Here is a 24421-nt window from a genome sequence, read left to right on the forward strand (position 1 = left end):
GTAGCTTAGCTTTCATGCAATGTAGCTCATGAAAATAGTAAGTCACGTGTAGCTTATGGTACATGTTTATTAGCACATGCTACACACTATACAGCCTACGCTGCACGCTACGTAGCTTACACTACAAGTTTGTTTTTTTTTGCTTTTTTTTTTTTTTTTTTTGCAAGTTTTACACTACAAGTTTTTTTTCAGTAAAACATCAAAATCAATTAATGTTTTCAATGATTTGTTACATTTTTCTATTTTCAATATAAATTATTTAAATTTGCAACGATTTTTATAGTATAAATAAATGTCATTAAATCAGTTCCTTAGCTATTTCTTCAGCTTTATACTACATCTTTGGCCTATTTTGTTTTTTTCTATTATTTATGGCTGTTGTTTGGTTGCATCAAATATCATCAAATTTCATTAATAATCATTCTAATTCAGTGCAATGTACTTTCATGATATTTGGTTCAACCAAGGGCAAGCTTAATAGAAAATCTGGAAGTGGCATTTACTTACGCCTCATCCTTTAGAGGGATGAATGCTACACTACTTGCTACTCATTATTTAAAACATTACCACAAATTGATTTGCACTGGTAGTTTGACTTGAAGTTTACACAAACTGTTTCATCATGGCTATCTTTCTCTACAGGTTGCAATTGTTGTAGCACATGAACTTGCACATCAATGGTTTGGAAATCTAGTAACAATGGAATGGTGGACACATTTGTGGCTGAATGAGGGGTTTGCAACATGGGTATTGCTTATGGGCTCCTTCATCTCTGGCATTAGTGCTGGGTTGGCATAGCATAATCTTGTGAATGATTTAGTCAACTGCTGCATTTCAGGTGAGCTATTTAGCAACTGATTGCTTGTTTCCTGAATGGAAAATTTGGACACAATTTATTGACCAAACTACTGAGGGCCTTAGGCTGGACGGGCTTGCAGAATCACACCCTATTGAGGTAGGAAGTATTAATCACGGCCATTATTTCATTTATTTGATGTTGTCTCTCCTAAGGAACCGTAAACTCTCATTTGCCTTATTAAGATACTGTGGCGTAGCTTCTGGATTTTGCATGATCATGCTTGTTCTATAAACTTAATTTTGCTTGTGTTTTTGTACATAATTGGGCAGAGACCTCTTTGGATATGCATGACTAAATGCCCTTAAAAATATGCAACTATTCTACACATACTAACTAGTAAATAGAAATCACTGAGCTTACTAATGAAGAATAGGTTATGGTGCAAGATATATGTCGACATGCATTGGTTCTTTAGAAAAATGATATGATATCTAGATGTGAACTTTCCCCCTTAAGATTCAACAAATGTTAGCCCATGCGACTAGTATATCAGCTCGTATGACTGATGATCTATGTGGATCAGCTGTATCATGGACTGTGACTTCGATTTTTTACCATATTTTGAGCCTTCTCTTTGAGGAAGGTGGGAAAAAGAACATTTTGAGCCTTCCTCATACAAAATTTGTGCATCAGAAACACCAATGGAATCATAGATTGCCTATTTCTAATGGCACTTTTCCTTTTCTTTGTTTTATTTGCTTCATTTCCACCAAAAATTGGCACAAACTACCATATCATGCTCTTTGGTTAGTTTACATGATTTCAGTCAACTTACAAACTCCCTTTTGGTCAAACTCAATGTCTTGTGTTGGTGGATATGGTGGAAAGAAAGTGGAGCCTTCCTTTGTGTGTGTGTGTGTGGGGGTGGGTTGGGCTTGGTCTGGAAATCTTCAACTTGACCATGGGTTGAGGTCTTAGGCAACCCAACCCAACCTAAACCCAATCTTTATACTATATTAATAATGCACAATTAATGGTTACTAATAATATATTAATGTCTATATTATTATTATTTTGGGTATTTGAGATTTTGAATATTGAAATGTGAAGCCAAAATCCCTTGATTAATGGGATTAGCTAATTTCCTGGTTTAACATCTTGTGATTGGATATGATTAGTATTTACTAATAACGGATTAAGAGAAATTATCTCGCGGGGTGCATGGATGCATTGCCATGCACCTAGTTGCATATGGACTTGTGGGCATGAACATAACCTATGACCTATCTGGACAGTCCATTACGTCCAGTCAACTCTTGTTTGACTACTAAGTAAAAATTACATCATTTGGGTTTGAGTTGACCATTCTCTTGTGAAAGATCTTGTCCATTCATTTTTCGAGCCACAGATATGCCAACAAGTCCAAGTGTAACTAGGTTCATGGAAACGGTCCCATGCACTTAGTCCATGAGACCAACTCTCTTTTATTAATACCAATCTAATAGAAAAGCTCTCATTCACACTTTGGCAGTACGACACATAGGCACTTGAAAAATACGTATTAAATCATGTAAAATCATGATTTTATATTGTGGGCCCACACAATCAAAATCATGTAAAACCATGGCTAAAACATTTAAAAGCACTTGGTGGGGTCCACCTGAGTTTTGGAATGACTTGAAATTTGGTGTGATCCCTTATCCAAGCGAGACACACAATAGATGGGTTACATAGTTGAACCACATCTCAATGGGCCCTATAAACGATCTAGAAGGTTTCAATGGGTGGGCATCTACTCTCAACTGTTGTCTATGGTTTGGCCCACATAAGTCATGGATTAGCCTGATTTTTAGGTCCATGGCCTAATGTGGAAGGTTGCATCTAATTGATGGTGTGGATGTCTTACACACATTATGGTGGGGCCCATAGAGCTCGACTTCATGAGAAGTTCCCATAAGGTCGACCTCGTAAACCTTTTCCCGTGCATGCATGCACGCAAATAGTATCCGTTACTACACACACAGAGATAGTGTCCGAAACCAACCCTCCCCCCCAACACACACACACACAAAGATAGTGTTCGAAGTATCGGTATCGTTACAAGTTTCGATACTTGGATGTATGGAAACAAGTATCGATATCATCGATAACATTGTTGATTCTCGGAAATGTGGGGAAACATTGGGGAAATATCGGGTAAATGGTGGAATTTTTCAATGAAACTTCAAGAGATGCTAAAATACACATATTTGCATATTTAGGAATAAAAAAGTTGCAAAAATAATGCACACATAATGAGGGCCGAACAGAATGTGTTGACGTAATAAATCAATTCGATGGTAACTAGAATGAGTTTATATAATACAAATGCAAGTACCAAACAATAACTAAGACATGTAAAAGTAAATGAACTAAAAAAACATACCTATTTGACCATCACTCACACTTATCTATCTGTTCAACCAATCACCCAACCATCCCATCCCATCCATCCAATCAGCCAAACATCCATCCAACTAACCAACCAACCAAACATCCATCCATCCTACCCTATCAATCCATCCAATCATCCATCCATTCAACGATCCCATCCCATCCATCCATCCAATCATCCAAACATCCATCCATCCATCCGATCAATCCATCCCATCTATCCATCCAATCATCTAGTCATCCAAGCATCCATCCATTCAGCCACCCATCCATCCCATCCATCCATCCATCCGACCATTTCACCATTCAACCATCCCTCCATCCAAACATCCAACCACCCCATCCATCCAACCATCCCATCATCCAACCATCCAACCATCCATCTATTCCATCATCCATCCAATCATCCCATCTATCCATCCATCCGATCCATCCACCCATCCATCTCATTCATCCGTCCATCTCATCCATCCATGCATACATATACACATACATGATACATCCATCCAAGCATGGATATACACACACAAAGAAAATTTAACATAAATTAAAAGAAAAGAATAATCTAGGAAAAAAAAAGTTGAATATTTTTTTTTTCAATTATGCAATTTTTTATTTTTTGAATATATATATATATATATATATATATATATATATATATATATATAAAAGAGATTACCATGAATCCATGATTAAACATCACACCATAAAAATTAAAATATCATGAGAAAGCAACAGTCTAAAAAATATAATTTGATTTTTTTTATTATTATAGAAAATATAAACAATGAAAAAGTATTTCTTTTCCTGAAAAATCAAGAGAACCTGTATCAGGAGATCAGCCATCCTAATGGTCCTATAAAAAATTGGGCCCCAATCACCTATATTTGGCAAGAAAATCAGAAAAATTGGATTTTCCCCATTTTCCCCAAATTGGAGAAAATTGATCACAAAATCTCTTGATTTTCCACTTGAAATTCGCGTTGATGCATGAGAATCATGCATAAACATGGATTTCAAGTGAAATCCATGTTTAAATCTAAGAAACCAATCCTGATTTTAAAAAAAAATCATATGTTCCCGAATCCATGCCACAAATGCATCGATCCATGATTTCAACCCCAAATCTAAGCTTTGATCCACAAAAAAATCAAAAGGAGGAGAACATAGATCTAAAAAAATTTGGAAGAAACCTCTTTTATCTTTTATTATTTTTTCCTTTTTTCCCATTTTTTCCTATTTATCTTGCACTTGCTGTAGACTTCCAGTTTCATTGGATATGTGATTTCTTGTTTTTTATATATGAGGGGGTGATGCGAGATATTAGTAACATCTCGAAATATCAATATCATTGATATTATCGGGGATATCTCTTCAATATTTGGAATTCCTATGAAAAAAAGGTGTATAGCATCGGTGATACCGATAATATTTGCTGATATTATTGCTAGTTTCAGTGAAATATATATATATATATATATATATATATATATATATATATATGAGGAATGCTTAGCTGAGCACTGAGAACTCATTTTCGGTGATATGAGCCCAAAATCTGAACCGTCCATCGATGCAACACCCCATGAAACCCCTAGGGCTCAACTTTTACCTTGATCCAAAACTTTGGTGGGCCATGACAAAATAGAGAAGCAAATCAAGAGAGGAAACTATTTCCTTTTTCCATGGCCCACCATAGTTTTGGATTAGGGTAAAATTTGGGCCTTGAAGGTTTTATGGGGCGCTGTATCAGGTGGATGGTTCAGATTTTAGGCTCATATAACCAGAAATGAATTCTTAAAAAGTTCTTTCAAGAACTCGTGAGAAGTGGTGCGCAGCTAGCATTCCTCATATATATATATATATGTATGTATGTATGTATGTATGTATGTATTGGGAAGAGAGATCCGCAACAACAACAACATCTAAACCTTATCACAACTAATTGGGGTTGGCTAAAAAGAGAGATCAACTTAGCATGTATTTTTTTGAACTTATGGTTGGGTCAATGTGATGGTTGTAAAGCATGCATCAGATGGGATACCATTGTAACCCAAGCAGGCGAAGGGGTAATAAGCAGTAGGATCTTTTTTAATCATAATACTTAAAGTGTGATGCCATATTATACCATTTGTGGAGTTCAGAATCGAGGGCTTCCAAGATCAGGATCCAAACACAGATGGCTAAGGCACACTTGGTCACACAACTCAGACTCCTCTTATCTATAGAATAGATGGACTTTGGAGGGTCATGGTGTCAAATGAGGCTCCTGCTTCTTATCTTTTCTCATTTCACTTCATTCTTGATATGTTTCACATTGTGGCAATCTTATGTAAGTACTGTTTGTTTTGGCTTTTCCTTTCTTCTATTGGGTGCTACCTATTTCGTTGACTCTAGGGAGTCATTTTGGGGTTGCTATTGTTTGATCTTGTCTCTAACTATAGAGTTTATTTTTCAGGTGGAGATCAACCATGCTCATGAGATAGATGAAATTTTCGATCAATAAGCTACAAGAAAGGAGCCTCACTGATTAGGATGTTGCAGAATTATCTTGGTGCTGAATGCTTTCAGGTTGAGATAAATGCTTTAAATTTTGATGTATGATAGAGTTCTCCCTTGACAGATGCTTGGAGGCAAGATCTGTTTTAAAATTTGATGTGTCAATAGAGTTCCCGAGCGGATGCTTGAAGGAAAGATCTGCTTTAAATTTTGATCTATCATAGAGTTCATAGGTAGATACTTATCTTTTTCAACTTAAACTATGTAATGTTTGGCTAATTCAACTTAAACTATGTAATTTCGGCTGACAAGCCCTAGTTCATTAAGCCTTTTGGGATGGATGAACCCATAAGCACATAAGCATGGATAATTGGTATGAATTTCTCTCGTTAACATTCACTTTAGGTCTCTAAGGGCGTCATATGATGAAGCCTTTCTAACACAATAGTTAATTCTCTTAAAATTTTGAGGAAAACCTTTTGCTTATCAAAGTGGTAGCATGTAGAGCAAATTAACATTTTTCCTTTTTAAATTCATATTCTTTTCAACCAATAAGGCACGGGTCACATCGAATTACGAAACTTCCGTTCTACCAGACTTCTCTCTACGTATACATGCAAAACAGGATTTGGTGATGGATCATGGATTCCATGGTTAGAATTCAAAGAATCATATCCAGACCAATCCCTCCTCCCTCTTTCAAGCAACATGAATTACCTCCAATCAATGTTTTAAGTATCGACGATATCGGCCGATATATCCCACTCTATATTTTCTATCCCACCTGGATACGAAATGCACAAGTAGTGGGATATATCCCACATGTTCGATCCAGTGAGCATTTTTTATTTTCGATTTTCGATTGGGAGCTTCAATTTCAAGATTTGGAGGAGATGGGCCAAGTTACGGAAAATTGAAAAAATAAAAATAAAAAATTCCCAAATTCTCGCAAATCGGTGGCAATCTTTGTGTCCAAACATAAAATCAAACATGTATGTAACCTGATTTAGTGATTCTTCTTTTTCTTTTGAATGTAGTGATTGTGTTTCCACACATTTTCTTACATTTATATATTATATGAATAGACTTTGAATATACTTGTATCAATTCAGTTAGACAACGTATAGATTAGGACCCCATACAAAGAAAACCTATTATGTGCACTTGTTTTTTTTCTTTATAATGTTTTGATTTATAAGTGTGTATATATGTCTTTTTTAACAATCATTGAAGTTTCATTGAAAAATTCGACCAGGTTCCCAATGTTCTCCTATGTTTCCAACAACAACGATACATTACGCAATACAACCGATATATCCCATGCGATAACCAATACGTATCCGTATCCCAACAGTGCGATACATAACGTGATAACAATATTTCGAACACTACCTCTGACACTGAACAACAATCTTTTTAGTTTTATCATCTAAACCCTTGAAATGCATGACTTGTTATGTAAAACAAATGCCTAGGCTATCAAATATCTCATTCTCTTATGCACATAATCCATAACCTATTTCATAGGAATCTGGACCAAGTACGAGAGGAGCCCTATTCAGTCATATAGTGTCATGGTCCTTCCTCCCATTACCTGAACCAATAACAATTGTCTTAGAGCATAATGGGAGGGAATAATGTTGTTCATCAATTCTGTCACTTAACCAGTCAATAGCCACCAAATTATCTCAAACTAGACACTGAAGGACTGATCTCAACAAAAGTATTCCCAAAACATTAATGTATTCAACAATTGGCTGAAAGAATCTATTTGGCAATTTTACGACCAATCACTCATTCAAAGGATGTTGAGTTTGGTCATTTCGTTATGTGAAGATACGAATGATTATTGACAGAAAACTTTGTGGCTTATACAATTTATGCTCTATTGGGTACGTTTTTAGTTCCGTTGGGCTTTATAGGACCATAGGGTGCTTGATTCGATTTGCTACATCAGTAGAGGGGCAGAAGCTCCACCCTCAAACCTTTGAAATGCATCAACAATATCTTCTTTGACAAAACCAGAAAGGGAGATTTTATGTCACCTCGAAGCCTTTCATGTTTGTCTAGATCACTATCAATTCTACCTTTCTTCAGGTTTGGAAAGAAAGACAGCTTGATGAATCAATAATGAGTAATTTCATGGTGAGGCAGTAATGTGTTGTCTACTGTCTTCGTAAGTTGGTTGGTTGTTTTTGTTTATTTTATGGTCTAAATTGCTTGCTAGGGAAGTAGGGATAAAAGCTTCCTGTACTTTACTCCTTTGTTCATATTAGATATAACATAGAAATTGTCTGCTTGAATTGCTGTTTTGGACTGTTGCAAGATTTTCTATGGAAAACAATTTCCACATTGTCTGATACTTTTTTTTTGGTTAAGAACATTAAACGTTTAGCGATTTACAACTTGGTGGTATTCATGGATCAATACCCTGCCAAATCACCATTTACTTTCGAGTTCTTACTGTTTGGAGGCCATCTGTTAAATATAGTTTGGAGCATTTAGTTCTCAAATTAAACTCATTGGTTACTATACTGTCAATTACAAAATAAAAGAACATGCTGGATTTTATTTTATTTTTTGTGGAGATTCGGGGGTTGAAAAGTATGTATTTTGGGAAAATTATTTGATGTAGAAATTGCAAATAAGGAAAATTTTCATAAAGAAGGAAAAAAAGAAGTGAAGTTGTGCAATATTGTGTGTGGTATGTGGAAAAAGCTCTAAACCATCATAAGCTTTTAAAATGTGAATAAAAAAAGATTTTTGGAAGAATCATTTTGGTTTTGTTCTTTTTTTTTCCCTTCCTTTTTCGTTCATAAATATTAATACTTGACCAACTATTTGGATGTTCTATTCTGAAAATTGTGAATAATTCATAATGAATTTCTTGGAAAACATGAGAATTTTTGTTGGATACAAAAATATCGTGTCTTCCTTATGGAAGAACATTGCACGTTGGCCACCCATATTGCCCATGAATACACACACACACACACACACACTCTTCTTCATCATCATCATCATTATCATAGCCTTGTCCCAGCTATAGGGAAGCTCTGATTGGTGGCAATGCACCAGCTGGTCCCAAGCGAGCTAAAGGAGGGGGGCTGAAGTCAGGCGGCAGCCAGTCATCAACTTTGCCAGTAAATCATGAGAATTATTTTCAATTTTGCTTGTTGACATATGATTACTTAAAATCTTTAAAAAAAAAAAAAGAAAAAAAAAAGAAGAAAACATGATTCTTAAAGCTGACCCCAGATAGCTCGGATAAGGCTATGATAATAATTATAAGTGAATGCATGTGTGTTTGTGTATTCTTGACAAAAAATTCATATCATGCCGCTTAATATGTATCATTTTGAATATGTATTTGTATTTCGCGTGGGTTGGAGGCCAATACTTATCTGGTATAAATATCGTATTCCTTGGATAAACTGGTCCTCTATTCAAAACCATTTTCCTGAGAAAGGAACTGAACTGATAGTCCCTTGAAAAAATTACAATTGCTTATTTTAAGCAGGGAAAGTCACTATTTGCTATGAGCATCCTGACCTTACAAGGAGTTCGATTTATGCTCTAATTTTAATTTAGACTGGGTATGAACATTCACTCAAAGAAAATCAACCATGGTTTGTACATCTTGCTAAACAAAAAGCTTTGTTTCAGATATAGGTTATGATACGCCGTATTGCCCAAATTGTAACCTTATCAGCCACCCTCATTATACAGCGGTGATTTTTATTTTTATTTTGGTGGTGGGGTGCGTAACAGCCTGTATCGGTTAGCAGATTCTATATGTAGAGATAGATGATTATTTAGATAGTTTCTTTACCAACATGATTGGGAAATTGAGGTTGAATCCACAAGTTGGGCTTGACAGATATCCATGCACCTACTTGATGGGGAATCCTAGATCAGTATAATGATGATCTCAGAAACTTGAATGACTGAATTTGTTAGTTGACTAATTTTGTAACAATGTCAACAATGCGAACAGATGTTCATTTGAATCTAAAAGTGGGGCTTGATAGATATCCATGCACCTACTTGAGGGGGAATCCTATATCACTATAATGATGATCTCAGGGAGTTGAATGGCTGAATTTGTTAGTTGACTAATTTTGTAACGATGTCAACAATGCGAACAAATGTTCATACACATGATGTATTTAGCTTCTTTTGTTTTGCTAATTACATCATTTAAATGTTTTTTAAAACCTTTGGCACTATTATTTTGAAATGGTATCTGATATTTAGGGACCTTCTGTCATGATGATTGACATATATTGTGTTTACATTTAACTAGAGATCATTAGCGTCGTATATAAAAAGATATGCTTGCTCGAATGCAAAGACAGAAGACCTATGGGCTGTTCTTGAGGAGGAATCTGGTGAACCAGTGACCATGCTAATGAATTCTTGGACAAAGCAAAAAGAATATCCAGTTGTCGATGTAAAACTAAATGATAATAACTTGGAATTTGAGCAGGTTTGTTATTCAATTTCCTGTTTCTTATATTTGGTCAATTCATAAAATGACAGTCGCTTTACTAATATGTTGTTGTCTCCCTACAATATCTAGTGTTGTACCATGTCTAGTTAAGTTTCAAAACACTGCTTAAATATTCAGTCATATGCGTGTTGGCTATCTTGTAAGTTTTGATGATTTATACATGATTTTAGATGCATTCTAGAAACCTAGAAGCTCCAATAGAATGAAGTCACGGTAGTCTGCATTTCATTAATAAACTGGTTCTGTAAATAGACATAGAATGATCCCCTTTATGAAGTGGCTGAGCCACTCCTTACATGCGTGTATGTGAAATGCCCAAGTCAAAGATACATGTCTTGTTTCCTTTTTCTTTTCTTTCCTTTTTTTTCTTTTTCTTTTTTTGAACAGCATACAAGATACATTTGTCAGAAATCAAATGAAAGAATTTAGATATACTAAGAGGTGGACCTAGTCAGTGTGCTAGGACGAGTTACCGACCGTGGACCATTTTAAGAGTACGGGGTGGGCCTTGCCAAACAGCTTCCCACAATGTTGTTGGCTGTGAAGAATTTGTGTTCATCTGCTTGTGCACTGTTCCTTTGTGGCAGGAATTTGGAGCTCTATCCTCGCCAAATTTAGCATGAGTTGGGGGTTGCATCATCAAGGGTTCTCCTCGGTCAGTTGTTGTGGAGCATGTCTGCCCCTGCTGTGATGTGGCTCATATGGTTGGAATTTGGAAAGAAATTCAAGTATATGTGAAGACAAGGCTTGCAATGGGAATCAAGTGCTGAACAAGATTACTATGCAGGTGCTTAGCTGGGCCAATGTTGACCCTAAGTTCAGTGGGTTCTCCTCTATTCCGTTTGGAAATTGAGAGGAAATTTTCAGCTATGGCCCGCACAATAGAAAGGCAGTCACATCTTGGATGCCCCCATAGGCCAGCTGTAATAAAGCTAATTTTGACGGTCGCTCATTTGGGAACCATGGACAGGCCTGGATGGACGAGTTGATTGATGACAGTATCGGATGAACAGTGATTCAGTTTTCAGGGTTGGTTGGGATTTCGGAGTTGAATTGAGCTTGCTTAGTGGGTTGTTGTCAGTGCACCATCTCAGCACTTTCAATAAAATTTTCATTGATTTTCAAAAAATAAAAAAATAATGCATCGAAGTAGTTTCCTTGAACGCAATTTCGTTGGAGAGAGGAGGATCATATTTCGTACCCTAGAGATCAGCAAACATGATAGAAGGGTTTAGTGATCTTCATTCTGATCATGCCTTCTCCTTCTCCTCAATTCCTAGAGATACTAATATTGAGGCAGATGCCCTTGCTAAACAGGCGCTAGTAGAGTGAATTTGTGGGTTGAGGGGCCCTTTTAATTGTGCTGCAGTTGCTGACATCTGGGTTGGTTGATAATCCCTGTAGGTTCAGGTGCTTCGATATGTTCATTTGTGTTGTGAGGGTTTCCTCCTTGGAGCTGGACAGAGACTGTCACTAGTGAGAACAGAGCATAAAATGGAGTAGGTGGTTTGTTGAAACAGAACTTGAGCGATCTTGACTTCCAACTAGTGTTATTATTATTATTATAATCTTCGGGCTCTATTATGTAATCATTACTAGCATAGCAGTGTTTGAGCTATTTTGGGTTAGCTTTACAATTTCATTTTTTCCAAAAATTCGTTCCTGAGGCTTTTGTCTTGAGTAAGTGAGAAAACTGTGTCATAACCCTTCTCATAACTTCCATCTGAATCCTCTTAGGCCTTCCTCTCATTCTTCTTTCAGCTGCTTCCACTCTAGTCAAGTTTCCTTATTGGAGCCATTCCTTTTTTCTTAGCACATGCCCAAACTATCTCAATTAGCTCTCCATCAGTTTCTCTCTAATAGTGACTACTGGTTGGGTTGTGTAACTTGTGTTTGGGTAAGATTTGTTGATCATGGGATTTATGTGGAGGCAACTCTACACGACCAGCAAAGACATTTGTAGAACTTGGTAACAAAGTCTGCAGATGTAATAGCTAACTTAGATGCGGTAGTCTCTTCAATTGCGAAAGGTTACATGAGCAATTGGGCATCTCTGGACCTTTCTTATGGATCATCTTGTCATCGTCTCTATCCCGTGGCTGTTCTCTATCAAGCACTTCCTATGTTCAGCTTTTGCATTAGACTGCATCACCTTGAGAGGTCCCACAGGATAAGGCCTTGTGTAAGCTTATTATCTAGTTTTATAAATATGTATCTTGCTGACATATTTCTCAATTATGATCTTTTGAATTAATTGCAAAGTAGAAAGATCTAATAGTTTGATAGCGGAGCTCTTTCATAAGTCTAATTTTGTCTCATGTATATTATTATTTAGTCTCTCCTTCATTAGATTTTGATATATTCGACACACCACACACATCAGAAATCGGAACTTAAGGAGAGCTCTTCCCTCATTTTCTTCGTTCTTCAGAAGAAGAAAACAAAGGCGCAAAAGCAGTCTATCTTGGTCATTGTGGAGGGAACACAGCAGTAAGAGTTGACAAAGATGATGGAGAGATGAAACTTCACGGGAGATCATGGAATGACACACTTGAGTGCTGAGGAGATCTAGGAAGGATGACAAATATTGATAAATATGAACAAACAACATTGCTAGTGGTGATAATTTAAGAAGTCCATGATGGGACTAACTTTGAATGATATGATGGTTCAATTGGAGTTCAGACTCCAGCTGTGTGGCTTGTTTCATCCCTTTAATGGTGAGGAACAATGGTCCGGGTCTATCTTGCCAAACAACATTCAAATTCAGCAAACAAACTGGAGATTTAAAAGGTGGCTTTGATTTACCAATAAAGGAGGTGGCTTTCACCTAATATGATAGGATTTTGGCAAAACATTTCTGCCAAGTATCCTGTAGTATCCAGTACTGGTATCATCAAATATTGATAAACATGAACAAACGACATTGCTAGTGGTGATAATTTAAGAAGTCCATGATGGGGCTAACTTCAAATGATATGATGGTTCAGTTGGAGGAGTTTGTTTCTTCCCTTTAATGGTGAGGACCATTGGTCCGGGTCTATCTTGCCAAGCAACATTTTAAATTCAACAAACAAACTGGAGATGTAAAAGGTGGCTTTGATTTACTGATAAAGGAGGTGGCTTTCACCTAATATGATAGGATTTTGGTAAAACATTTCTGACAAGTATCCTGTAGTATCCAGTACTGGTATCATATAATGGTGTCTTGACATGATATGTTAGCATATACTAGTATCGGGGTATCATAGAGACACTGATAACATACTTGGGTCCCCTTAGGACGCACCCTCCAAAGGGACATTTGAGGCATAAACCCCCTTTTGAGCCAGATCAGGGTTTTTGATGTTTGTTTGGGTGCACTTTGCAAATTCCGTCTCACTATCCTTCTCGAAAAATTAGGTGCTAAAATGCTGACTTGAAGAAGCAGATTGGTTTTCGTCGAGTCACCTAAAAAGTAGGTGTGAGACCCCTTTCTACATGAATGCATCTAAATGGGCCCTTTCTGTAAAATTACATCAGAGTGGTGTTCATTTTCTTTGGAGAAATGCCCAGTCTCATGTCTATAGGGTAATGAAAAATTAATAAAAGATCAATAAACATAACAATAGATGCGTAGATAAGGAAAGCATTTATCCACCAACCATCACCTTATTGTTTCAATGGGGTGACACCTCATTAATTGTGCTGATAACGCCCATAAATAATCCTATGATGCTGAAAGCATTTTTCATTTTCTTTTTCTGTATTTCCTTTTTTTTTTGAAAGATGATGATGCTGACAGCTTGTTTATGTGATAATTCTAGCACAATATTTCAGAAGTTGTTTAGGCTGCATAAACATGGAAGTGTTTTGTTCAATATACATCATGATTCTTTGTGTGATTTCAGGCAATTTTAGTGTATTTCCTTTATCTTTGCATTTCAATTTTCCTTCTAAATTAGTTTTATTGATTGCAGTCACAATTCCTATCAAGTGGCCTCCTTGGGGATGGACAGTGGATTGTTCCCATTACATTATGTTGTGGTTCATATGATACCCGCAAGAATTTCCTTTTGCAAACTAAATCTGACAGGTTAGAGATACTGGAGCTTGTGGGTTCTTCCAATGAAAGCTTGACAGAAGAATGGAACCCAGGGGAAGGGGGTGAGAAAAATCCTTTTTGGTATAAAATTAACATTGACTAGACAGGTTTCTATCGGGTGAAATATGATGATCAACTTGCAGCCAGACTTAGATATGCAATACGGGCCAGCTGTCTGTCTGCAACAGATAGATTTGGTAATATGCTATCTTCACCATCATTTTCCCCACTGTTTTCCTTTAGTAGTGAGGCTAACTTGCATTCTTAATGTTGTCAATTCAGGCATTTTGGATGATTCGTATGCCCTGTGTATGGCTTGTAAGCAGACATTGTCTTCTTTGCTTTCTTTGATGGATGCTTATAGAGAGGAGCTGGATTATACCGTTCTGTCATGCTTGATTACTGTAATGTTTCAATCCATTTTTTAAATGTTCTCCCAGTCTTTCCTTCGAGTATTGTGTTTCTGATTTCCCTGCTCCACAGATATGTAGCGAAATTGTGAAGATTGCAGCCGATGCCACTCCTGAATCATCAGATGACATCAAACAGTTTTTCATCCATCTTCTCCAGTTTTCTGCAGGGTAAGTGTTCGAGATTATTCTCAATGATGCAATGCAATTTCGATTCAATTGATGACCATATGATACTCTTTTCAGTCTCAACCATGAAACGTAGAGTTGCTCCTTTTTCATGTTGTTCTGGTATTTGAGCGCAGACCTTATTGTATTGGATTCTATGGTATCTCCTCATTATTGGGAAGCCATCCATGCCTGCTACCATAGCCTTTTCTAGGTTCGAAAGTAGTATCTGTCGGATTGCATCTATGCAAGCATGAAGAATCAAATGGGTGATTGGAAGTGGCTGGAGATTAGCTTTGTGGATCCAATATAAATAATTATATGTTTTGGTGGTCTGAAGCTAAGAAGTTTGAGACCAAATCCATCACCTTGTGGAACCTTAAGAAAATAGGAACCTTTTAGAAAGCTGAAAACCAGCTGTACGATGTTAGTAAATGGATAGGTGACCTGTGAAAAAAAATGTTACCTGGCTGTGACATAAACATAGATATTTACACTTTAAACTCTGAAACATAACTGAACAATGATATAGAAATGCCAGTGCATAAAAATGCCATCAATTCTTCTAGGTTAAACATGCACTCTAAGAAAATGGACTATTCCTTGTTTTTCATTTGGACACCCTCTTTTCTTGGGTTGGAAGCTCAATTGAGCACTAGAGGAACTTGTACTGTTGTACCTCTCAATAGATATTGAGTTAATAGACGTGCATTTTTATTCACTTTGAGTAAAAACTTAAAAATGCTTCATATCAACCTTACAAGAGAAGTGCTAATCACTTTTTATGTCTTTGGTTCTTCTCTTGGACCTTCACATGTAAAATTGTTCCAATAGCACCATGATTGTGGTAATATACATCCGTAAGATTTGAAGGTGAAAATTCTAACTCTTCAAGATCTCCATCCATCCTGATTCACAAGAATTGTCCATCAACTGGGGCAACAGAAGCTTTGAAAATTGATTTGTTAAGAACCGGAAACACTAGAACCTCAAGCCACATGAGTGGATGCTCCCTGGTCAATTATCCACAGTGCTAACTGTTGGAAAGCAAGACAAACTATATACCTATGTTCATGGACGTGTGCCAGCAGCGGGAAAGGAAGGAGCATTCTTTGAAAGTCTACTAGCCTTTTAGTAAGTAAAATATTATTCAAGTGAGAGTAACTAAGTCACCATTAGTACTTTGTGGCTGCTGAGAGGTGATAGGACCAACAGTTCAAACACCATTCATTTTGCATCTTTAGAGATATATGAATAGTTGGCACATAATGGTTTATCATAACAAGTTTAAACGATATGATTATTGAAAGTTTGAAACCACAATGGGAGCACTTCCACAGTCCAGTGCCTCACCTTAACTCATCACCACAAGCACAGCCACTGCATCCTCTATGATTCTTGTCACCACTGCCAATTGAGGTAACAAGAGCAGACCTGTTACCTCCACCATTAGTAGAGCCAGCCTGACCTTTAAATTCATGCGTTGGCCTTCAAGGATGGGACAATGATGGAAGATCTCTTCCGTTATTTAATGATGAACGACCTGGCCAGCAGTGCCACTGATGGGGGAGATACTTGCATGCAAGGCAACTCTAACTGACCCTCGATCTAGATAATGAAGTCCACCAGCCTCCACCAATTTTCTTCCGTGGATTTAGACCCTAAAATGCACAATAGGAGGGATAAAATTAAAATGTAATGGAGCAACTCAGTGGCTGTGAGAGTTTCCTAATAGATAAACATTAGGCTAATTAGAAACTGAAGAATATACAGAATTGATGACAATGATATAGAGGAGCTCAGATGAGTACTACCTAGTCCATGTATTTTAGATATGATACCATGAACTAGGGCAGCTGAAGCATTCTAAATTGATTTGTTAAGAATATAAAATGGACTAGAATCTCTAGTTATATGATTAGATGCTCCTGAGTCAATGATCCATGGAGCTAAATGTTTGGAAGCAAGAAAAATTGTCCGTGTTCACAAACGAGGCAGCGAAGGGAGGGGAAGGACCATTGTAGGAAGTCTGTTTTCCCTTCAATAACTTAAAAGTATTCATTAGTCATTACAGATGAGAGCAACCAAGTCACAATTAGTACTTCGTGGCAGTTGAGAGGAGACAGATCCAACAGATTGAACATCATTACTTCTTACAGAGACGTGCCTGGTTAGCCCATGATGGTTTGCCAATTAAATGGTATGATTATTGAAACCACAACAGATGCACTTCCAGAGTCTGCGGCTCCCCCTGACTCATGGCCACCAGCATGACACCGCATCCTCCATGATTGTTATCACCTTTGCCAACAGTGGTAGCAAGAGAAGACCTGTCACCTCTTCCAATAGTAGAGAGCCACAGGTGTTGTGTGTGCGTGTCACTTAATCCAAGGATGGGTATCTCCACCCCCAAGATCTGAGCTCCAAAGGGTTCACACTCAAAACTAAGACCAGTTAAAAATTTAGGAACCTGAAGCTCTTCATATTGCTGCCCTGTTTCTCCAATTCAGTAGTTAGGGGTTGATACATATTTAACTCCACCCAAGATTCTTATCACCCTCATGTAATGCAGTTATCTCCTGAAACAACTAGCAAATACATGAGATATTTGTATATGAAGAATAGATTTCACTCCAAAGAATCCTCAATGTTGTGGTGTCCAAAAACACAAAGTTAGTCGCTAAAGTTCCATACTATTCAACAATCGGGTCATAATCTGTGCACTTTCTAGAATTCACTTTGGCCGTGTATGGGATCAGGTAAATGAGACAGTGAATTTGAGGAGAGATCCATGGATTTATGGGGGTGAGGAGAGATCTTGTAATGGGACTTTCTTGTATAGCAGGAAATGGGTTCCCTGAGTTTGTTCTGTTTGGGTAGTTCTTTCTAGAGAGGTTGGATCTCTGTGGTTAGTTCTTTTCTTTCTTTCCCTTGTTCTCTGTTGTTTTTCTGTTTATATATATATATATATATATATATTATTTTCTTTTTTCTGGCTTTTGGCCCTAATAAATTTGATTCATCTCTCAAAAATAAAATAAAATAAAATAAAATAAAAATCAGGGGAGATTAGAAATCCAAGGATTTAACAAATCCCCAACAAAAGAACATACAGGAGATTTGAAATTCGTGGATTTCCTGAACCCATGCCCAAAATCCCTCACAGCAAACAGCCCTTTAAGCCTAAATACTACCTCCTTCCTACTGTTTATCAGAAGTTAAATACTGTAGTTTCCCATTCGCAGTTAGGAAAAGTGGCACAGATTTACCATCGTTGATGGTTTTATCCATTTCATTTGACCGAAGTCATCTGATTCTGAGGAATATCTGATGCGTTGAACACCATAACCTTATTGTCAACTTTTCCCTCTATAATAACATTTAAATCATTCCAATACTGAAACATGCAACTTATGTTGAAAACGAGTTTCCGGTAACACCTCAAATCAAAAAGTGCTGCCACAGAGCTGCTAGAGAAATACCACCAATGGAAAACAGGCTATCAATGGGCTGCAAGAAACACTTCCAATGAAAAGCAGGCTAAGCTGCCAGAGATACTTCCAATCGAAAACATGCTGTCAATGAGCTGCCAGAGATACCTCAATATTAAAATAAAATAAAATAAAATAAAAAAGAAGAAGAAGGGCTGATGTTAACAAGCTGCCAGAAACACTTCAATAAAGAATGTGCTGCTGGGGACAGCTCTAATTACTTGACTATTGAAACAAGCTGTCAATTGGCTGTCAGAACCAAATTCAGTCATGTGGCCATCACACTATAGCTACATGACACACCTGCTCCTGCACCGGTAATTATAGAGGAGCACTTTGAATCAACCGGACCATGCATGCCACACTAATACTTCTTCTAATGAAGACAACCGACATGATTTCTGCATACCGGGAGGAAAAAAATGAGATCTCCTAAAAGGAAACCAGCCTCAGCAGATCTGGTTTCAACAACAAAAACATAAAAGAAAAGGTGAAAATTGTATACATTGAAAAGAGAAGAAAGGTGAGATCCTGGATGAGATCACTCTGATACCATGTAAACTTTAGAGGTCAAATGTGGAAGAAGAAAGGAGCAGAGGGGAGAGAGAAGAATAGAAGGGAAGTGAGCTGTGACCCACAATATGACTCAAAGAGGGTGCCATGCCACATGTACAGTCAATAGGTGCTAACCCCCAAGCCTTTCTATTTGGAGATTCTCTCCCTCAGTTGTAATCAGACTTCTTTTTCTAACAAAATTCACATCAAAGCCCGGAAAAATCTCCCAATTCCTGTTACGTGACCTGAAATCCCCATTCCAAAATGGTAAGCACCAAACCGAACTCCAAATGCAGAATCCTTCTAACTAACGCTGCTCCTGCCTTGGACTCTTGTTCGTGCTCCTGCTTCTGCTTCCTAGTTGGATTTACTTGCTAACACTTTGAAACAGACACCTTCTCGCTCCCACTCCTGAATCTGTTGCTGCTTCTCTGCATGCTTTGCGCAACTAAAGCCTGAATCATGTGAACTTCCAGGAAATGAGGAACACCCTCAGAAAGATATTAACAACGATCTTACTTGTTGTTGTAGAAAGCACATTGACAACAACTATCTCAGTCAAAAAACAATTGATGCCAACTTCAGGGATATGAACAAAATGAACACATTTTCTGCTCTTTTTCTAATCCCAGAGGAATATTAACTTACCTGTTGAGAAATATTGGTCACCCTTTTGCATGGTGCTTAAATATGGGGATCCTATAGGCATGTTTTTCCGCTGGTACCAGTTACCACCATGGTTGAACTTGAATCAAGATACTTGATGAGTGACAAGTTAAGATCAAAACCTAGAAAAACTTCGTCCACCTCAAAAAGCTTCTTCCTCAGGTTCTTCTGAGCACTGAAAAAGAGAACAAGCAAAAATGGGAGAAAAAAGGAAAAGGAAAGGGCAATGCTTCTACCAGCTTCTCTAACTGATGGAGAAAAAAGGAAAGTGAACTGCAGCAACAAAACCTTGTCAGAGATTCCCTTAGCTATTTCTGTTACACTCTAACGATAGGTCCGCTGTAGTTCTGTCATAGACAAATAATAAAAAGGTGTTATTATTGTCTTTAGAATGGTTTCTTCATCCAAATGATACAAAACCTGGAAGAAGCCAAAATGAGGTATCTTATAAATGTATGATTGCATATTTGTGTGCTTGTCTGTTTCCTTTTTATCTAGTCAGTACATTCTAAAGTATATATATTTTTTCTTTTACTGATAATACCTCCTAATGTATTTTGGAACAAGGTTGTGTTGTTTTAACTTGGTTCCTATTAGTAGTTGCTGTGACTGTTGTAGCATTAAATCCCTTTGTTTATTCTTTATATTTTCCATCCTTGAAATGGTTCCTGATGGACTTTGTATGCAGGAAGTTAGGTTGGCAACCCAATTCTGGTGAGAGCCACTTGGATGCAATGTTGAGAGGGGAGCTATTGACTGCACTTGCCCTATTTGGGCATGACATAACACAAACTGAAGCAGTGAGACGGTTTTACACATTTGTAGATGACAGAAATACATCACTACTCCCTGCTGACACAAGAAAGGTTGGTCGAATTGAAACACATAGATTCAATCTTTATATCACCATTTGCATGTGCCTGTTGATGTCATTGTCCAATGTATTTGTAGGCGGCATATGTTGCTGTAATGCAGACCGTCACAACATCAAACAGATCTGGATATGAATGTCTTCGAAAAGTTTATAGAGAGACTGATCTAAGCCAAGAGAAAATGCGCATTCTAAGTATGTCAAGACCTATATGAATTTGAAGGAAATTGCTTGGGTCCATTTTACTTCTGGGGGATAATCTCTCATATCATTCTTTGTAGGTTCACTGGCATCTTGTCCCGATCCAGATATTGTCCTCGAAGCTCTGAACTTTTTGTTGTCCTCTGAGGTATGTCAGTTTGTTCTTCTTGTTGAGCCATAAGTGTTATCCTAGTAATCTCCCATGAATTTCCTTAGTGAAGGTACTTGTAAATAATTTCAGGTCCGAAGTCAGGATGTCATTTATGGGCTTGCAGGAATAAGTAGGGAGGGGCGTGAAATTGCATGGAGATGGCTGAAGGTACTCATTTCCCTAGTTTTGAACTTACTTTAATGTGGATGCCATTACTGTCAAAAGGCATTTATGGAAACATGTTATTCTGTTGTCTTTGTTCCCTATATGGACTATTGCCTATTTCGAAGTGCATCTGCGTATATCATGGACGACTATATTTCAAAGTGAATTTATGTTTATTAACTGCAGAAACCATCTCATAGCTATTGGAGCTTCCCACCTTGCATTCATGACATTCACGATAAATTGAACAACGCGATATATTTGCGTGCATTGATGATGATATCATCTATACAATGATTTTTTTATTTTTATTTTTTTTAATTCCTTTAAGATAATGATATCATCCGTACAATGTATCTTTTGTAAGTAGAGAATGATTTGATAATGATAATGTGAAGAAGAGAGGAAAATATTGAGAGAGAAGAAGGAGGAGAGTATGGGAGAGATGTTGTGTTAGGCTTACTTGCCCGAACACATAATATTTTATTATAATAAAGCATATAGTACACTGCAGGAGAAGAGGGAAGTGTGCACATGCACTTACACTAAAAGGGGCCACTAACCACCATTAACCACATACACAATACACTAGCATTCTCTATACTCCCCCTCAAGTTGGAGCATGGATGTTGATTATGCCCAACTTGTCATGAACACGATGAAGAGCATCTCGACTCAAGGACTTTGTAAGAACATCAGCAAGTTGATCTCTAGATCGAACAAAAGGAGTGACGATTTCCTTAGAAGCGACTTTCTGCCGAAGAAAGTGACAGTCGACCTCAATATGCTTGGTTCGCTCATGGAAAATTGGGTTACGAGCAATATGGATAGCCGCTTGGTTGTCACGGTGAAGAGGAACAAGATCCGAAGGAGGATAGCCAAGTTCTTCAAGAAGGTTGCGAAGCCACACGAGTTCACACGTCGCATAAGCTATAGCACGATATTCTGCTTCAGCCGAGGATCGGGCAACAACTGGCTGCTTTTTCATATGGAAGCTGTCGATGTCTATATCATAGGTTGTATGGCGCTTGAGCTGTTTTCTTTTCCTGCCTAGCCGTTGCGAGGGTGGGCTTTTCTAATAAAATTTTCTTCACCTTTAAAAAAAAAAAACTCCCTACTTAGAAATTTATCATAATTAATGATCTTATGGCCCTCTTGTCATGTCTTAGTTCTAAAATCTTTTCTTTTGAGGGGCAACTAAAATTTAATAGGAAAAAAATATGAAGGATACAAAGGGTTTGAAAAGGCTTAGCTAAATAATACTAAAGAAATTAATATCCCCAATAGCCTCTCAAGATGTCCAATGGTCTGGTTACAAACTCTTTATACAATCTATTCCACTCAATGGAACATCCGTTTGGCATTCACAAATCCTTCTTTTGGCCTGCACAAGTTGTCGTGAAATATTTTGTTGTTCATTTCAAACCATATTGCTCACCGGTTGCCAAAAGAGTGAGCCGCCAAAGACAAGTCATCCAATTTTACCCCCTCTGCTACTGTTCCACGCCATGAAAAACTCCCAAGGATAATGACATAACCCAATCCACACCAAATAACTTGGAGGGTTTGTTCCAAATCTTTTGCACAAAGGCACAATGTAAGAACAAGTGTGCGTCTTTACAACGCTTAACAAAACCATTTGGAAAAATCATAATCTTTAGAACCTTATTTTTCTAAACAAGCCATGCAAAGGCCAGAACATGCAATGCCTCTTGTACTTCCATACGAGATGAATAGGATCTGGATCAGAACAAGCAAAAATCTCACGGGAAAACAATTTAACTGTGAACCGGTATGAATTGTCCAAACCCCACATCCACTTATCCTATGTGTTGATGGTAAATTTTGACCCTGAAGCATGCCCATGAGACTAAAATAATCAATTTTTTTTTCGTCTGATGGGTTTCTTTGAAATCTGGGAGACCACACCTCATTGTCTCCTACCCTTGAGAGTCGAGATGCATTGGGTTAAGAAAGATCCCTCCACGACTAATCTAAATAGAGAAGGAAAAGCTATGAATATGGGCCTCTCCCCATCCCTCCTATCCAACCAGAATTGAAATCTTAGGACTATCTTATGATTTATTTTTCAGTTTGATTTATGTTTTTAAATTATTTGTGAGAGGTATCGTGTTTTTTTTTCTTAGAGTATGGTTAATTTGATAAAAGTACATGAAAAAAGGACATTTTTGTAATTTTGAAAAGTTTCTGAGAGTAAAAAAAGGGGAAGGGGTTGTAATTTTGAAAAGTTTCTGAATTCTGAGAGTAAATAAAAGGGGGAGGGGGTGACCTCTCCATGGTGGAATTTCTTAAAAAAAAAAAAAACAAAAACTTTTTGTTTCCTTCTTCATGTGATGTGAAGTCCAATTTCATGTGATTTGGAATGAAGATCGGTGTGATGCCCTTATTCAATCATGGGAGTGCGAGGCTTCCAAGTATTGGCCATTGAATTTCTTCTCCATCCAATGTACTCTTTTGAGATCTTCATCTTTCCCATTCCAAAACCTTTACACCCTTTTAGAAACCTAATCCATTCTTCTCTCTAACCTTCCTTATCTCTACCCCACCTTAGAGAACACGAACCGTAGCCATCCAAGCCCACACGTGTGACCGTACGACCACACGTGTGAAGCCCATGGGCTGGTCCGTACGGCCACCCCGTTTCCCCTTTGCATCTCTTTGATTCCCCATCAAAGCCCTATCATCCCTCACCCTAAACCCTAACCCTAGATTCCTTAACTTCCTAATTTCCCCAAATCTTCCAAACCCTAAAATCCCGATTACCATAATTCACCTCAAATCCCTAACATTCGATCATCCAAAACCCTAATCCCTTTTAGTTAAAATGTAAATCCCTAAATCCCTTTAGCCAATTGAATTGATTAAGCCCTAATTTCAACTTCCCTAAACCCTAGATCGACCTACACCTTAATCAAGCAAGCCCTGGGTAGTATTAGGTTTTCCCTTTTAAAAATAGACTTATTTCTATGCTATTTGGATGTCCCTACATCCATTAGATCTTAGTTTTAAGTATTTAATGACCCTGCAGGACGTTGTTTGTTAATTTAGGCTTGAACTATTCATAGTTTCTTCTTGGAATCTTGAGATGTGTGATGATGTTAGCATGTTTTGGAGTTTTGATTACTTAATTTAATTTGCTGAATGATCTTCACTCATTATCTAGCTTCATACATGGGTCCTTCATCACTAGGATTTGAAAGGAAAACATTATGGCACTTGCCATTCTAGTACTAGTGGGGTTTTGGACATTATGGATGGAGCACAACAAAAAAGCAATGTGCAAAATGCTATCCATGCTAATGAGGCCTTTCTTATGGCATAGGACAGATTTGGAGTCTGATATTGAATTAAGTGCTTTTGAAGGGTGTTGCAAATACTATTTTTAAGGCAGTTA

The 24421-nt window shown here is 37.5% G+C and overlaps 1 pseudogene; it reads left to right on the top strand.

Annotated features, from left to right (window-relative positions):
* The window catches only part of LOC131238807 (aminopeptidase M1-like), a 38414-nt pseudogene extending 17111 nt beyond the window's left edge, over nt 1-21303 (top strand).
* The last annotated feature ends 3118 nt before the right edge of the window (nt 21304-24421 follow it).

Source organism: Magnolia sinica, chromosome 3 (genome assembly GCF_029962835.1).
Source record: "Magnolia sinica isolate HGM2019 chromosome 3, MsV1, whole genome shotgun sequence".
Classification (NCBI taxonomy): domain Eukaryota; kingdom Viridiplantae; phylum Streptophyta; class Magnoliopsida; order Magnoliales; family Magnoliaceae; genus Magnolia; species Magnolia sinica.